This window comes from Mauremys mutica, chromosome 10, assembly GCF_020497125.1.
Source record: "Mauremys mutica isolate MM-2020 ecotype Southern chromosome 10, ASM2049712v1, whole genome shotgun sequence".
In the NCBI taxonomy this organism is placed as follows: domain Eukaryota; kingdom Metazoa; phylum Chordata; order Testudines; family Geoemydidae; genus Mauremys; species Mauremys mutica.
Window position 1 is genome coordinate 5,743,719 of NC_059081.1, and position 18,633 is coordinate 5,762,351.

Sequence of the window (18,633 nt, forward strand, 5' to 3'; positions counted from 1 at the left end):
CACTACATGGGAGAGTATTTATGGGGGAGTTTATGTCGTTGTATATTGCTTATGATTATGTAGTTTACACTTACACTCTCTGGAGAAATATACCCACTCCTTTTCGCCTCTTCTTTTCCTTCTGTTCTATTATGCTCCTGTAATAATTTAGTACAGTCTGGATTTTAGGTTTTGCGTTGCACCAATGATACTTGGGAGGTATGGCTGACATATCACTTTGGGACAATAAACCCGTCTCAGCCTTTTAAAAGCTCGGAGGGAAACTAATGGGAAGATTAACTGGTTCTAATTGATGGTATTTGTTTAACGGGGAGCCATCTATCCTGCTTGGAGAGAACATTGTGCGGCTGTAGGCTGTACAATTTAAGCAGTATTATTTCAAGGATGTTTTCCTCTCTCCGATTCAATTTTATGCATGTTGTAATCATTCTTATTGCAGGCTGCTTCTTCTGGTAGGAGTGCCACAGTCTACAAGGACAATCCAGGGCACCCAGTAAATTTGCTACTTAACATAAGGAGTTGCAAATGTGTGGTACCTGAAAACTTCTTGAGTTTCAGTTGCGGGATACTGGACCATCAAGCTAATGCTATTGCAGGACCTTCTAAAAACAGAGATTGTGCTCCGAAGAGCCACATTAGTCTAGCAATGAACAATGGCCCCGATCCAGCATGATGCTTACGTCGCTGATTTCACTGCAACTACTCATATGCTTAAAGTTAGGCATGTGCTTAAGCACCTTGCTGAATCAGGGCCTTAGGTGCAGGCCTAACTTTAAGCACATAAGTCATCCCACTCAAATTTATTTCATGTGCTTAAAGTTAGGCACTTGCTTAAGTGCTTGCTGGATCAGGGCCTATGATCCTGTTGGTACTTCTGTACCAGATAGGGACCAGTCAAAGATCTTATCATAGAATCATAGAATATCAGGATTGGAAGGGACCTCAGGAGGTCATCTAGTCCAATCCCCTGCTTAAAGCAGGACCAATCCCCACTAAAATCATCCAACAGATTTTTGCCCCATCTCTCTAAAAGGCCCTCTCAAGGAACGAACTCACAGTCCTGGGTTTAACAGGCCAGTGCTCAAACCACTGAGCTATTCCCCCAGCTGGTGGGCTTATACACGCCAGATGTGTTCATCATAAGATCCTTTACAGCTCTGCTAAGTATGGCTGAGGTTCATTTACACACAGTGCTGCCTAGTGGCTGAACAGTGTCATATAAATTAGCATATGAATTAGCATTCCATTCCATCTCCTGCTTTAAGTTCTGCATTCCTGCCATTTACAAATGTTCCACTATCACACTACGTTTGAAGTTCACTGTGCATCAGTCCATTAAGCGTCTCTGAATCATTTTTTTCTAATGACACAACCTGATAAACAACTTGGTCATCTGTCCGTTAAGTGCAAGTCACATTAGTATAGCAATGATCTATTGCCCCAATCCTGTGATTGGTTTGGGAATCCTTGAGTCTTCTTTTCCTTGTTCTGCATCTGCCATCTGTAGTGTTTGCTCTGTTGATTGTTCTTTCTAAGGAACAAGCTATAGATGTCAATGGTTTCTACTGAACTCTCCACCTATGATCTGGGTGCCAAATTCTTTTTCTTTATGATAGTGGAAGCTGTCCATCCTTTTCCTTCATCCAGGACACTAACGTGGTCAGCAGTTCTAGACCCAGCAGTTCTCTGAGTGACATCCACTGTAAAAGTGTTCATAAGCTTTTTCAGCTTTTTTAATCCAATTTGGCTGCTCTCTTCATGTCTGGCCACTTTGGAGATCGATTCTTTTCCAAAGTTGGAACAGTAGTTCTGATTTGTCTTCCTATCTGGAGCTGTGCTAGACTATATCCAGTAGCAGCTATTGGTGTTGATCTCAGAAGAGCATGGAATAGATTTTCCTGCTGTAGGATTTTCTTGGCTCTCTCGGCCCCTCCATTCACTTGTGCATAATGTAGACTGCTAGTAATATGATCAAAATCATATTTTGTTTGGAATGACTTAAATCCTGCTGCAGTGAATGGTGGTCCATTGTCCATCATTGGTTGCTCTGGAATACCAATATGAGCAAAAGGGCACTTTAGTTTCTCAATAACACTGCAAGATATTATGTCTTTCAAGTACTTTATACATCTGGAAATATAGTCCACAATGACCAGGTAATAATGCCCTCTGAATCTGCATAAATATGCAGCTAGTCTTTCTGGCAGAGGTGTTTGTTCACAGTATGTTTCAGAGTTGTTGCAAGTTGATTTCTACTGGATCTTCTCTCAAAAATCTATCATCAAATCCTTTCTCACTAGGCCCATCATGGCTGCCGCTCTGTGGCTGAGAAGGTTGTTGGCCTTTGATCACATGTACTCTGAATGCAAAGCTTTTGTCTCTGTAGGTTGTTTCTGTGGTGAACTGGCCCATGCAGTTCAGAATATCTCCAGGGCTAGTCAAAGCTGTGTCAGGTGACTTCAGCTCTGGGAGGGATTGTGGGTGATTGTAAATCCCCTCTGAGATGACCGTGACATCAGCTCCTGACTGAACCAATAGGCTTGCCATGAATATTCAATTTTATTTTCCAGGCAGGCTCTATATCATCACAGATGGATCTGAGAAACAATGGCTCTTGATTATCTGTAATATGAGTCAGCTCCCTGACAGTTTTGGTGCAGCAAATAGCAGCAAAATGGCTATATTTCTTACATTTATTACAGCATGTGCTGCTGGCTTGACAAGCATCATCTCTTGGGATATGATTTTTTCCACACCTTGTACATGTAGGCTGGAATTTGTCCCTCTTACCTGGGAATTCTCTCTCCTTGCCTTGGGGGTTTTATGATAATGACTTTTAACTCTCAAATGTCTGTTTACAGTTTCTAAGCTAGCATCAGATTTTTCAAGTGTGCCAAGTTGCTCTAGGTTTTGCAGGCTCACCAGCACAGACTGCTTTGCTTTCTGTATAGCTGTGGCTACAGTTAAATCTCTCTTCAGCTATAGCTGCTGAGAAGGGTTTTTATCTGCTGATACAATAACCAGCCTGTCTCTGATATTTTCATGTTTTGCATTCCCCAAATCACAGTTTTCAGCCAACGCATGCAGAGTTCTTATACAACATTCAACATTTCCCCTGGTCCTCGAATTCTGTGGTGAAAACATGCTCTTTCATACAACACATTTCTCAGAGGTATAAAGTATGCATCAGACATAGCCAGAACCCTTTCATAGTTAACTTTGTGACTGTCTTCAGTAAAGTCAAATGATTTAAAGATATGCTCTGCCTGGTTCCCCATAGCATACATTAAAGGAGATACCTGTCTGTCTCCAGTTTGTTTGTCAAGCTTGTTAGCAATATCAAATCTTGCAAAATATTGTTTCCAGGCTGAGCGTTCTGAAGGTTTGTCAAAGCTGAACTTCTCTGGGGCATTGAAGAGTGCCATCTTCATGAGGGTCCTGTAAACTTTACTCCTTGCATTTGCAACCTTTGTTGCTGTTTCCCTTCTCTTTCTGTTCTTAATTCCATTGCTGATACCATGTCAAATACTTCTGTACCAGATATGGACTGAACACAGAATTTGCTTATACCCATGAGATGTGTTCATCAGAAGATCCTTCAGTGCTCTGCCAGGTATGGCTGAAGTTCATTTAAATGAGGTATTTTACACACAGTGCCACCTGGTGACAAACAGAATAATACAGATTAGCATTCCATTACAGATCCAGGGCTATGTAGCTAGCGCCAAGGTAGCCACACTGGCCAATCGGAAGTGGTTGCCCAGAGCTAGTCAGGAAAGTCAATGACTCTCATCCAGGGGACTTCAGATGCTTCTACCCCTTACAATGTCTGAGTTGATTTATGGAGGTTTAAAAACACAATCACATTAGCCTCTGCTCTTCTCCTCCCTACACACAAATGTAAACCGAGGCCCTTTCAGTGGGGCGCATTGTAGGACATCTTGTGGAGGACATCTTGTGGAGATCATTGCCACCCCTTTACTTGTCCAGAGGGGGTTACTGAAGAGATCTGTGAGTCTCTTTCTCAGCCCCAGTTCTTGTCAACAGGCGAGCAGAGACCGAGCCCAGCTCTTCCAAACAGCAACGCAAATCCCGCTTAGTTGATCCTCTCCATTGCTTTCCTGGTGCATGTGTAACGGGAACCCTTTGTCTGATAAGGGGGAGACACACAGGAGCACTGGTGAGACACTTATTGGTATTTCGTGGCCTCAGCGGCCTAAGGGGAGCCAGGATTACAAAATGTTCTGCCCCATCACACGACAGGGGTCAGTCTCCCCTGACACCAGCAGCTACATTTTGGGGATCTCCCCATTTCCCATCCTTTAGGGAAATCCCCCGGAGCAGCAATACCTCCTTCCAGCAGAATGCAAAAGCCTCTGGAATGTGCTCCAGCAGTTTTGCATGTCAGCAGGAAGGAGGGGTGTCACTTGGCAGCCCATTGCTGTGCCCTGTCTCCTTGCAGATGAATGCAGAACACTCACATTGGGAGCCTTTCTTGCCAGGGCAATGGGTTTCCATTAGAGAGCTAGACAAGCCCTCCCCATTCCATTGGCCATTTCAGCCATCTTTCAGATGCTCTTTTTCTGCACATTCCAGCCTTTACAATGCATGGACCGGAGCAATGCAGCTTAGATGTATGTGACTGGGATAAGGGTAACAGCTCACACTTTTTCAGCACAGCCCGTGATGGGAGCCTGCCAGCCCTACAACATGCTGACACTCTGCTTCACTCACGTTAATGAGACACAATGAGTGGGACACTGGCTAAAGCTCAGATCTAGGTTTTGTTAAAAAAATGTTTTAGGAACGTAATGTGGATCAACATTGATTTAATGTGTGTGCATGTGAAGATATGTCAGATGATATATATCTATGTACAGATGTGCAATACACATAGCAGTTTGGAAGGGAGGGGGAATTAAAAGTTTTCCCTAAAGTATTTGCAACACAAGCATGACAACCATCGTCTTGGCCAACACACCTGTGATCAAAGGCATGAGTGTCTCTACAGCTTGAGCTAAAGACGCAGGCCCTGTAACTGCTTCACTTCCTCTGTGAATTGGGTCCAAGAGGGACACACATCATGATGCACACTGGCCAGCAAGTTACATAAACCCAGCCGCTTATGTTGCTGAGAACCAGAAAGTGAAACTGACTATAAACAACCACTGATGCCAACCCGCTCGGTGTCACTCTCCCAAACTCAGGGAAGTGCAGCATGTAAGCCAACAGCAGCAATGGTGAAAAATAGTGAGATTTTTAAAAATGCTGCCCACTTTCTCACCACCACAGGGTGTTTTAGTTAGAGCAGAAACATTACAAAATAAAACATGCTGTATAATGTGTTAGAATAAGCCAGATGCTAAACTGCTGTAAATCTCCACTGACTTCAGAGATGCTCCACTGATTCACACCAGCTCAGGATCTGGTCCTACAGCTTTAACTGTAATGCTATCAGATCATCTTCCCCCATCAAACAACCATGTCAGGCTAAGTATTAACTAATGGGGAGATTGGGTATTCTAGGATGCAATTTAAGCACGTAAGGCGTTCTCTAATACTCTGTTTTTAATATAAACCACTTCACGCCTCCCAGATTAAAGCACTTTCTTTGCAATTATCATTACAGCTAATTAACATCAAATGCTCACGTCCCGCCAGCCGTATTTAAGAGGCGATAGTGCTGAGTGGGTGTGGGAAGCAAGAGGCAGTGTACGGTCTTAATTCCGTATTTGCCTTATCCATTTGGGGACCGTGAATAATTGATGACAGCGGTGGTTAACCCTGAGCTCATCAAAAGGGATCTTTACAGAATATCCATTTCCAAGCACTTCCCCACCTCCCCCACAAAGACACACTAGCACAAAAAGCTTCTCATGTAGGCACACGGCCTGCAGTAGGATTTGCCACTAGAGTTTAATGCAGCGGGCTGGATGGGCTTGCTTAGTACCACCTGTGGTTAGAACGCTCTCTAAGGACGGGTATTGGAAGCTAGCTGGCCTGTCTGCCTTTACACTAGTGTTGTCCACCCATTGTGAAATGGGTTGGTCCCAGCAGGTATTCCCAGGTCTGCAATTTATTAGCGGGCCTCCTGAAACCACAATGCAGCTCCGGTTTGGAAGCAAAGCAGCATCACCAGGCTGTGATGGGATTTGTTCAGTCCCTGAGATTCAGGCAAATGGGTGACTGGGAGAAGGGAGCAATGGGCTGTTTAATGCGGCTTTCCTAACCTGAAAGGAAAGGGCGGCATGCTGCGTGATTAGTGACCCCATCAAGGAGTAGGGCTCAGGGCTGGCTCAGACACTGCTGCCCTACCTGCAGATGCAGGGTGGCCCCAGAGCACCGGGCTTACTTGGTAGTGACTGAGCTCTCTGGTGACCAGAGTGCCTTGAGAAAGCAGGGTGTGTCCCCTCTATCCTGGACTTTACCTCACGGGTCCCTGCATTCTCCTGTTCCACAGGAATCCACCATCTATTATTCCGTTAACTCCCTTGACTAACCCACTCCCCAGATCTGGATGCACCGTCTTATTCCATGCCTTTCTCCTCCCGGGTCTGCACCCTCCTCCCAGTGCTATCACATAGGACTTTGCGGCAGGTGTGTGTCTGCGTAGGTTGACTGAAAAAAATCACACACTGCCTTTCTGCCCTCTCTGCCGGGGGAAGGCCGGGCCGGATGGCTTTTTGGGAAACCTCTGAACTGTCCTTACTGTGAAAAGGCGGAAGCTGCTGGGTGAACAGGGAGCAGAAGGCTGATGGCTTTCTGCAGAAGGCTGATGTTCGCCACTAGAGGACTCACTATGCACAGCCAAGGAGAGCTCTCAAATACAGGGGCCAGCTCAGCATGCATATTCCACCAGCAGTCAGGTAAATTGCTGTTAACATGCTGCCAGCTCCTACAGGCTGCTGAGGAATGCTTGATAAATTATCCTCCCCGGTTGGTACCCTTGATGAAGAGCAAATTATCCTGATGCCATGCATTATTGTAGCCACTTGTGGTCTGGGGATGATGGGAAGCGAGACGCTCTGGTAAAGCACCACCCTCTGTGACTTTAAAGGGCTCGTCTGATCCCATGCTGTTCGGTGCTCAGCGCTGTACAAACATATAAAGAACCTCAGCCCTTGATCCAAGGGACTTGAGCCCAGATCCTGAAAGGTATTTTGAGCGAAGGATAGAAATCAATGGGAGTCGAGTGCCAAAATACCTTTGCAGATCTGGGCCTTACAGTCTAAACCAGCCAGCGCCAGCTCCGTTCAGATGCCTGAAGACAGATTCATCCCCCTGGGGATGGTGAACTACCCCTCCTTGCACAAGCTACTGTCCCTATGCCCCCAGGAGTCATTTGCCCTGAGGGACCGTAAGCAGCGTTACTGCCCCGCCTTGCCCTTTGCTCTGGAGAACGGAGAGCAGCTTTCAAAGCAGGTCTTGTTCATGGGAAGTTCTGATTCGTTGCCTCTCTGGCCACACCTCTGACTAGTTAGCCCCACCCACTTTTGATGCTGCACCAGCCCCTGCGAGCTCTTGGCATGGAGCGGAGCTTGCAGCTGCTTTTTGCACCGGGCCCCTCCCTCTGGTGAATTTTCCAGCGCTTCCGTGTATTCATCAAGTACACTGAAGCCAATGGGAGCTTTGGGTGCTCAACATCCACTTATTTAAGGGGCTTAAGTATGAATTTAAGAGCTTAATTTCAGGCACCCCATTGTGAAAAACCTCCATCTTAGTGCATCCCACTAGCCAGCTAATCAGCACCCAGCAGTGAAAATACGATAGAGCTATGCAATTATGCAGGGGGAGGTAAATCAGAGGAAGGGTATGGCAATATGCATTCAAGCCACAGACTGCCGCCATGTGCTCTCGCTCCGTGCCGTCCCGGACAGACAGGTTGATTTTTCTTTCCGTTGCGTGCAGTTGGGAACGGAGGTGTTTACAGCAAGTAATGAAGCTAGAGAATGATAGTCATTTTCCTTTCTCGGGGCTCTTTGCCAAACAAGGAGAGGAAGGCCGCCAGGAAAAAGGATGCAGCTTTAGCAATGTTTGCTCAGCGAAATCCCGGACCCCAAAGTTCAAGTTTCCCAGACTAAACAGAGAGAAAAACATTTCTTCTGCACGCCCGGCCTGAATCCTGGCATTTAGAGGCATTTCCCAAGCCTGAAATGTCTCTGTTTCAAATCACTGTGGACAAGGGCAGCTCTGTTAGCCTCATGGCACAGTCTGAGTGCGCATTCCGGACGGCGGAGTCCTGCTGCTGGAGGGTATAGACAGAGTTGTGTGGCCAACTTCTCCGGCAGCTCCAAGGGGCCAGTTGTTTGGTTTTTTCTCTGCTTCTCAGAAACAAATCTCTCCCATAATTAAGTTGAGTTGCACAAGAGCCAGTAGAGACGGCCGGCGCTGGGAGGAGCCATGCCCGCACAGCCCATAGGTTAAGACCCATATAACCCAGTTGTGCTTGAAGTTACAGCTTTGGATCTGTATCTACTTCAATCAGGCTGAGTGGGTGCAGGGCTGGAGTCTGTCTGATAGGTGCCCGGAGCTGTTACAGTTTTGAGGGGCCTTCTTTGCATATTCAATTCCTCCCCTTTACTGATTTACCAACACCCGGGCCCATTGCTAAACCCTCTATTGTGAAATTACCTTTGTTATTGCAGTTCTGTTTTTTAAACGTGATAGACCAGTAGCAAAGCCAAATGCAAGTTAAACCAAACAAAAGCATTTTAATTTCGGCACATACTAGTAGTGTTACGCATTGCTTGACCTAATTATCTATGGATATCTATGTTTGGGGACTTCTCAAAATCCGAGGCCCCAAGCTGCAGCCTCTAAATCCCCCACCTTAATCTGCCAGTGTGTGGAAGGAAGAGAGGGTAGGACACAATTTTCAATATACATGATTCTTGCCCTTATGTATTTCTAAGAAAAGAGGATGCACCTGGATTGACGGGCTAGCAAGGAAGCCAATATAAACACATCCTCCACCTATATGACAGCCTCCCCCATCCCTGCTTGGAACAGCTGTGACTACAGAATGTAGCCCTAGGTGATGATGGGTTGCATCTCTTTTTTTATTACCATTCTCTGTAAAATGGTGGCAGGTACAAACACAGCCCCTGCCCAGCAAAACTAATGATCTAAAGAGCCAAGAGTCACAGTGAGGCGAAGTGACACAAGGCAAAATTACGCAGTAGGTCAGTGGCGATCTGGCTTCCCTCTATGTAGTTTTCTTTCTTTGTGTCATTTGCTGACTTGTATTTAATCATTGTTGGGGTTTTTTTTATTTCCCCGATGAGCTAGGAGGTTGTTTTTCCCCCTCCTCCTTTGAGGAGTAGGTTTAATTTCTGCTTCATTTTTTGGTGGGAGGATCGGTCTTTTACACAGACTGATTATGTAGCCTGCAGCGATTGCAACTTTCGAGCACCGGCGGGAGCTCCTTGTTGAGCTAAGCCGGATCAGCATCCTTGCTGAGGGCTTTGATAAGGGATGTTGATAAACCTCGGAGGATGCCTGAGTGCGGAGGAGGGAGGAGCCTAGGTTAGGCCAGAGCTGTTTGGAGACCAATGTCAAAGCTTGTCTGAGGTCTGGAGCTGGGTGAGTCTCTCTCGGTTTAGGAACTGAGCTCATCGGAACGCCTGTTTATGTTCATCAGAAATCCGCCAAGCACTAGATGACGTGGCTGGGACTGGAGAGACTAGGTCGGGGAGGTAATATCTTTTATTGGACCATCTTCTATGTTGTGGGGAGAGACAAGCTTTTGAGCTGACACAGAGCTCTTCTGCAGGGCTCAGTTGCCCAACCGCACGCTGGCTAGATCAAGGCAGGACTGTTGCAATGCAGCCTTTTGTCAGCACTATGGGCCTGATACTCATTTACATCAGGGACCCTTTATGCAGCTCTGCAGGGGGCAGATAGAGCTCCCTGTGAATACTCCCTTTAGAAGGGTCTCACCCAGAGCAGAACTGGCCTAAGGGCTGTACACGGCTCTCAGCCCCATGTGCAGGGGAGGGAGCAGAGCCATGTCTGGGGGGAGGTTAGAATTCCCTGCACCACAGCTGGTTTCTGCGTCCCAGGGCCCAGCAGATCGGTTAGTGCGGCATTGTGTCTCCCCTCGTTGCTACCATGGGAGCTAAGCTTCCTCTGCAGCTGCCTGCACAGCCCTGACGTTGCTCCTGACTCTGGGTAGCCTGGCAGGTAAGGGACAGAAGAGGGAAGACGGGAGGGCAATGGACAGTGGGAGAAAAGGAGGGAGACTGGGCACGGGGCGGGATGGAATCAACGTCCCAATCTGAGTCCTATTCAGGGAGAGCATCCCTCAGCGTCGCACATTCTGTGGAGCAGTGTCCAGTGTCAGATTGGACCCTGGTAGGGTGGAATCCTGACCCTGCTGAAGTTAATGGGTGTTCAATGAAGCCAGGATTTCACCCCTAGAATCTGCACACTGCTCTGCACTGCCATGTTCCGAACGTGTCCTGCATATAGCACAGGAGTCAACAGGACATCACGCAGCTTCCTCCTGCAGAGTCTGCCGGCAAATATCTTGGCATTGGTGCAACCTACCTGGTCCTCCTCTACCTCCCTTGTTTCCTCTGTTTGCTCTCTGAGTGCTCTGCTTAGCTTGCCTTTAATACACAAAACATTGTAACTAACATCGTAGAGGCTAAGCATATATCGAGCAGTAGGAGTGACAGAGTGACAAGTGTGGAGACTTGTTGGCGGCAGCTGTGAATCCTGGCCAGAAAGATGTAGGGCTAGCTGGAGGGAATGGCTTTTGAGTGACCTGCTGATCTGAAGCAATAGGTAGGGAGATCGAGAACTTGGGATGCTGTGAGAAAAATATCCGTGTCCCACAATAATTGCTGGCCCCGTTGAGTGGCACGGAGCAGCATTAGCTCCAGAGCTAATTTATTTACCTGGAAACGACAAACAAGGCTTTGAACAAGCTACACAATCACTGCGTCTCAGAGGTCATCTGACCATTAACCAGCCGCAATAATTAGACTGACGTGTGCATAGCTGTATCAATCTTCCCTTTAATGTCCTACCAGAGGCTTGGGGGCAAGGAGCTGCATTTGTCTGCCTAACCATGCTCAGGCACCTTGGAACCATCTCTGGCATTATCCAGTTTTCATCTCATCCGAAGTCTGTATTTTTGTTTCTTTGCTTTTTCCCTACTTTGAGCACTGTGCATCTACTCAAGAGATTTGCCAGCTGCCCCTATTTTTGGGACATGGCCCTGTCCTGCCTTTTTTTTTTTTTTCCATTTTCAAGGGCTGCTGCTCACCAGCCTGGCAGTAGGTACTAGAGTAATATCAGAAAAAGCAGTGTAAAGGCAAAGTTCTCTGCCTTCCATCTTGTCCCTCTGAGCACACCTGAAGATCATCTAGTTTGGAAAATGCTAGACCAGGGCAGGAGTAAGAGTGAGCAAATCATGAAGATGCCGAAAGTAATACTCAGCTAGAAAAACTACTGGTGTTTGTGTGTGTATGTGTGTGCGCGCACACACTTGAGGGAGCTAGAAAGGATGAGACCAAGGGCCCCAGTAACGGGATGCAGATCCTTTCACCTCAAAGTTGCCGGTTCAAATGTTCAAGGATAATGACTGAAAGTTGCCACCATTTCATGGCCATGCAGTAGCCTAGTTAAATTCATTTTGTGCTTCCCATCTAGTTCCCGAAAGACCAGAGTCCACCTCACGACCGCCCTTCACTAAATTATAGCGCACCTCAGCAGAGCTGCCAAGAGTCCCATGGGCCCTGGAGACAGAACCATCCTCCGTCTCTTCCAGATGGTCACTTCAGCAGCAGGACAACCTGGAGAGAGACTGCACTGCTGCTCCGCTTGTTAGACCTGTTCTGTTGGCCAGGAGAGGACTCCAGTGTCCATGGCGGCCAACCTCTCACTATTCAGCTAAACTATTTGTTAAGAAAGAAGGGCAGTGTGTGTGTTTGTGTGTGTGTGTGCGCGTGTGTATGTATATAGGGAGGGATGAGCGGGCTTCTGTAAGGGGAAAAGGACCATTGGACCTCAGAAGACAGGAGTAGCCTGCCAATTTGTTTTCTGACTGGGTCATTTCCACTTTGGCTTTAGCAAACTCCCAGCCATGTATTGAATAGTCAGTATTGTGGCTCTGGTATTCCATGGACAGCTCAGCTTTTGCCGAGTCCTCGGTGACAAGGATCCAACCAGACAGAATAAAAATGTTCCTTTCTTTTCATTTCCCTTGGGCTTCACTTCTGCCTCTGCTGGAAGAGGTCAGACTCCCCCTTAGGGAAACCAGCTTCCGAGCGTGAGCAACACAGTCCAAGGAGGGTCGCACGCCAGGGACTGTAAAGCTGACAGCGCTGCAGGCCAAATATCGCCTGTGATTCGTTTTGTACCATTGTTATTGTCTTTTCTTTTAAACAACTGCTGCAGCCTGCTGGTGTAAATTGCTGGAGGTCTCGTCAACAGAGCTATAGTGATTTACACCGGTGGAGGATCTGGCTTCTCTTTTTAGAGGGACAAGGGAACTAGCTCCACCCCCTGTCTGAGGCTGGAATTCGCATATCAATTACTGGGAATGCTGAGTGACATATGCACATGGTCGCTTACGGGCTCAGCAAAGAAGAAACAAATCAGTGAACATCCTCTGTGTGCGGATGCTGACTCCCTCTTCTAGCTCATTAATGAAGATATTAAATATAACCCCCTGCACAATGCCCTGTGCTCACAGCCCGCCAGCCAGTTTGCAATGTGAGCCCATTTTCACATAATGGGTTTGAGAGACATTACAGCACACGTTTAACCAAAATCGAAGAGCTTGAGTCTCGGGCCTGGCCAACACAACAGAGCTAGGTCGGCGCAAGGCAGCTTATGTCAACCTAACTACAGAAATGTCTACACTTACGTTTCACTCCCACCGCCGTAACTGCCCCGCGACATCAACTTAACAGGTCATCTTAATTAATTAGCCTCTTGGAGCTGGTATGGCATCTTCTCTGGGTGTGTGTGTGTGTATATATATATATACACATACACTCTTCTTATATGTTCCATTCTATGCATCCAATGAAGTCAGCTGTATCCCACGAAAGCTTATGCTCAAATAAATGTGTTAGTCTCTAAGGTGCCACAAGTCCTCCTGTTCTTTTTACGGATACAGACTAACACGGCTGCTACTCTGAAACCTGACATCAACTTAGTAACTCCACCTCCAGCAGCGTAGAGCCACGGTTGATGTAGTTAGGTCGAAGCAGTGACAGTGTACACACTGCGTTGCTTATGTCGACTGTTACTGGCTTTCAGGAGCCTTCCCGCAATGCTCCCCACTGGCAGTACAATCGATACGAGCGCCCCTGGTGAGAACGTGCACCGCCGACACAGGGACCGAAGCGTAGGCACGCGCAAGTGATGTAATCATCACAGCCGCTGTATGACGACCAGGGGCGGCTCTAGGCATTTTGCTGCCCCAAGCACGGCAGGCAGGCTGCCTTCAGTGGTTTGCCTGTGGAGGCATTTTGCCACCTCAAGCACACGCTTGGCGTGCTGGGGCCTGGAGCCTCCTCCTCTGATGACCTATGTTAGGTCGACTTAATTTAGTCAGGTAGACATGGCCTCAGTGTCACTAAGCCCCACTCTGACAGTGTGAGGTAATTTATGCCCACTGTATGGCTCCTTTATGCAGCCAGAGAGATGCAAAGACACCTTAGGGCAGAGGTCCCCAAACTGGGGGGTGCGCACCTCTAGGGGGGCATGGGCCAGCCCACATGGAGAGGCAGGCAGGGAGCACCACCCAGCTCTGCTCCTGGCCCCGGCCCCACCCCCAGGACCCCGGTTGCTGGCCCCTGGCTGCCACCCGAGGCCCCTGCCTGCTCCCGGCCCCAGTCCACCCCCATCTGTGGCCCCAGCCTTCGCTCCTTTAGCCCTGCCCACGTACCCCTCTCCCGGAGCGACGGCCCCACTCCCAGCCCTGGCTCTGGGGCAGTGTGTGTGTGTGTGTGTGTGTGTGTGTGCAAACAGGGGTGAGGGGGAGCACGAGGTAAAAATGTGGGGACCACTTGCCTTAGGGTAAATGAGAGTCAGACACCACAGCTCTTATGTCACCGAGTTTGTCAGTCAATGTTTGTTCTTCATCAGCCCCTGCTGGACCTGCAAGAGTCTCATAGCATTTTTTTTCCTCTGAAGCTTTGCTCTGTTATTTGATAGTTCAGAATCTCTCTTCCATCCCTGATAACTGCCCAGATCACTCTTCTGGGGTTATACACCCTGATTTCCCAACCAGCTCTACGCTCTACTAATCCCACCGCCTTTGCCAATAGTAAGGGATTTTCCCTGCCCCCAGCTCTGGAGGTAAAGCACTCTGATCATCCCCCATTGGACAAATGGGGAGCTGACGCCCAGAGAAATTGCCTTGCCCAGGAAGCATGGGCAGAGCCAGGAAATGAACATAGGTCTCATGGGCTGTGGTTCAGACACAATCCGGTGTCTGAACCACAGCCCATCCTTCCTTCCCTGACAAAGAGGAATTGTCCTGCCTTGTAGTGGCGGAGGCTGATGAGCAATGTAAGTACAAAGAGGAGAAAAAAATCAAAGTGAGAAAAGGAACTTTAAAAAGGAAGGGAAATCAGAATGAAAATGTAAAGGGAGTAACAGGAACACAAGGTAGAAAATAGCCACATTGAGGGTGCTACAGAGAATAATAGAGAATTGGCGTGTGTGTGTGGGGGGAGGAAATAGTGGAACAAGAACTAGAAAACCAGAGGAAACACACAGTGGGATCCTTCTGCAGCTGCAAAGGAGGAATAAGTGCCAATTTACTGCATGTGTACGTAAGGGACTGCGGGTCCCCACTCAAGTTGCGAGGCCGGGCAATGGGAGGAGAGAAAGCTGCTCTGTTGGGTGTGAATCCCCATGGAGCAGACTCAAAGGAATGGGCAGGTGAGCATGACTCCTCAACGCCTGCAGAAAACTCCTGCACCAAGTCTGGCTACTCAAGCTTGGTACAAGACAGAGGGCAAGGGGTGGGTTGGGCCCGGAGGTAATAAAGAGAGAGAGATGGATCAGGAGAGGGAGAGAGACACAAACTCCATTTGCCAGAGCGATAATCAGAGGTAAGATGATGAGTAGCCCCATGAAAAACCTCATTACTTGAGTCATTTAAAACCTGGCTAGGCAAAGTGCTAGAGATATGCTGTAGGGAAGAACGCTGCCGTGCCTGGGGAGGGATGGAGACAGATTACATAGTTTCGGAGGTCTTTTCCATCTCTGTCATCTATTATTCTGTGACAACAGGATTAATAACAACATCAGCAGAGGTGGCAGATTTCATTCTGCGCCATTAGGATGCATAAATACTATAAGATCCAACCCAGCCACATCCCGGGGTTAAAGAGCGATATATTAAAACAAACACACACACACAAAACCAAGGACCAACAGAAAAAGAAACCAGAGGTTAAAAAAAAAGTATAGTAAATAATGCATTCATATTAGCCAGATTCCCCCTGCAGTTTGGTTAAATGCTTCTGTAATTCTGCCACGGATTTGTAGTAGTAATAATGAAGAAGTCTTTGCACTAATTGTTGCGCTTTTCATCTGTGGATCTCATTATGAAACACAAAGGGAATTATCTAACTCAGTGGAACAAAATGAGAAAGGCCCCTGTGCAGATGGAAGAGGATGCAATGGGCTTGTGAAAAAAAACAAGGTGGATTTCTGGTGTTGAAAACTGGCAACCACACATTCAGCAAGACCCTCCTGACGTGGCTGAGAATGGTGGAGTGAGGAACAGAAGAGAAAAATCTATTACACGCATTATGGTGAAGATGTGAGAGAGGAAGAATGGGTTTGTGGGTAAGACACTGGACTTGAATTCAGGATATTATAGCTCCTGTGAATCCTGGGAGATCTATGTATGGTGTTTGGAGATGGAGCTCCAGCCCGTTCAGTGGTGGAAAACTATTCTTCCCAACTGAGACACTGATCCAGCAAAGCGCTTCAGCACCTGCTTAGCTTAAATCACGCCAGTAGCACCACTGACTTCACTAGGACTCTCGATATGCTTAAATACAATTTTAAACAGGTTTTCCTAGAGGATTCGTTCTGTGCTTTTGAGTTCATCTAAAATTATAAGATAGGCCCGTATCTTCCTGAATCAGGGCTAAAGGCCTTGATCCTTTGAAGTGAATGGCAACACTTATCTGGACTACAATGATCATAGAAGCAGGTCCCAGATTCAGTGAGGCTACTGATGAGATCAGGGTACTTCATCACCATAGTATCTGAGCACCTCATCACCTTCAATGTAATTATTCTCATAACACCTCTGTGAGGTCAGGAAGCACAATTACCTCCTGCCCAAGGCGAAACAAGAGAGGATTGTGGTGAATCAGGGATGTGAACCCAGGTCTCCCAACTCCAGGGCTAATCCCCTGGACCCTCTTGAAGAGTTTAAAGTTAAGAACAGAAGAACAGCCACACTGGGTCAGACCAATAGTCCATCTAGCACAGTATCATGTCTCTGCCTGTGGTCAGGGCCAGATGCTTCTAGCAGCTGGAGATTTAGGGACACCCACTGGGTAGGTGCATCACTTCATAACTATCTGTAGTAGAATTGTAGATTAAATTGAAACAAATCTAAATACTCAACAGCTGTGCCATTAATTCACTGACCTCCAGCCTCCTCATGCCACCTCATTATTCCTATCACTAATGTAACCCAATGAATGTCAATGTATTGTCATTATTTATATATGGTAATGATCAGTTTGCTCTAGGTGCTTGCCAGACCATCAAGAAGGACGGTGTCTCTTCCAGGCAGTCTAAGCAGAGACAAGCTTGACAGCTATATAAATATATTTCGCCCAGACACAGAACTTTGTTAAGGTTGACGGTGTATATCAGATCTTTTCAGAGTGAAAATGAAATACTATTAAAAGAACACTAATATTTTAAAGCCAACCATCAGATCCACAATAAATCCAGAGTGAAGGTTAATATGTAAAAGAAATCAAAACTTTACAGCGGTCAGCGTTTCCCCGTTAAAGCATGCACAGTTATGCCAGGAGCATAATTGAGTTAGGAGCTATTGTCTGGTAGCTAGGGAGGGATCAGTCAAAAGCACAGCTGGTAAGGTTGGAGGCAAGCTGTGATTTTACCTATTTATTGTAGAAAAGTCACTGTGACAAACCGCCTTATCAATCGAGTTACCCTTTTAAGGCTATTTCCATAAGGAAATGGGGCTAGAAATGTACTTTAAAAGAACGTTTAGGCTTCCAACAGTCATTTGATGGTTTTTTTAACTCCCCTGGAATCTGTAATGGATCATTCTGATGTTCCTAATTCAACGGAGAATAACTTCCCAAATATTAAAAATTAGTTCTGGGCACTTGAGCCTCGATCCAAAGGCTACTGAAGTCAATGGAAGTGTTCCATCTCATCATGATCTTCACTTGAAGTTTCTAGGACAAGCTGTTTTTGAGATAAGCTGTGGGAAGGAGAAAAAAATGTATTAGCGAAAGTATTAACTTCAACAAAAAAAATTCAAAAACAGACTTCAACGAGAAACTGCAGAACTGGAATTAATTTGCAAACTAGACACCATTAAATTAGGCCTGAATAAAGACTGGGAGTGGATGGGTCACTGTAAAAAGTAATTCTCCCTCTGCTGATACTCACACCTTCTTGTCAACTGTTGGAAATGGGCAATGTCTACCTTGATTGCATTGACCCCATTAGCACTACAAAAGTAGTTTTCCCTCTCTTGATATTCACTCCATCTTGTCAGCTGTTGAGAACAGGCCACTTCCACTTTAATTGAATTAGCCTCGTTAGCACTGACCCCCCACTTGGTAAGGCAACTCCCATCTTTTCATGTGCTGTATATATAAACTGCTCGCTGTATTTTTTCACTCCATGCAGCTGATGAAGTGGGTTTTAGCCCATGAAAGCTTATGCCAAAATAAATGTGTTAGTCTCTAAGGTGCCACAAGGACTCCTCATTGTTTTTGCTGATACAGACTAACACGGCTACCACTCTGAAACCTGTGCAGTTCTTGGCTTTTTTATGCATTGGTCATTGGAGAGAACGTATGGATGATAGAGTATTCTGTCCCAAGCATTGCCTCCAAATATAGAGAATAAAGCAGGAAGCAAAGTTTCTTGGGAATTGGCATTGCTGGATGGAATGAGATTTCTGGAAGAGATTTCCTGCATGCTATTGGTGACCGCCTCTGTTCTGAAGCATATGTGTAAATAAAGCATGTTATACCTCGACTATAATTACACCACTTAGGGAAGCTGACCTGTAAGGTGCCACACGTCTGCTACCACTTGGCAGTGGGCAACACTAATGTCAGCTGTCACACACTGGGGTTGGAAACAGGGCAACAATATATATTGTGGTATGTATTAGGCGTGAGCAAACAATTGATGTTTGTGTTTGGGGGCCGAACCAGAAAATCTGAAACACCCCTCCCTTGCTGATTTGTTCAAAACTTTGAATTGAAAAATTTCATTTTGAATCAACCAAAACGTTTTGTGATGACCAAATATATATAAGTTAAGAATTATTTAAACAAGTTAGATGTCTTCAAGTCAAAAGGGCCTGATGAAATACATTCTAGAATACACAAGGAGCTGGCTGAAGAGATCTCTGAGCCTTCA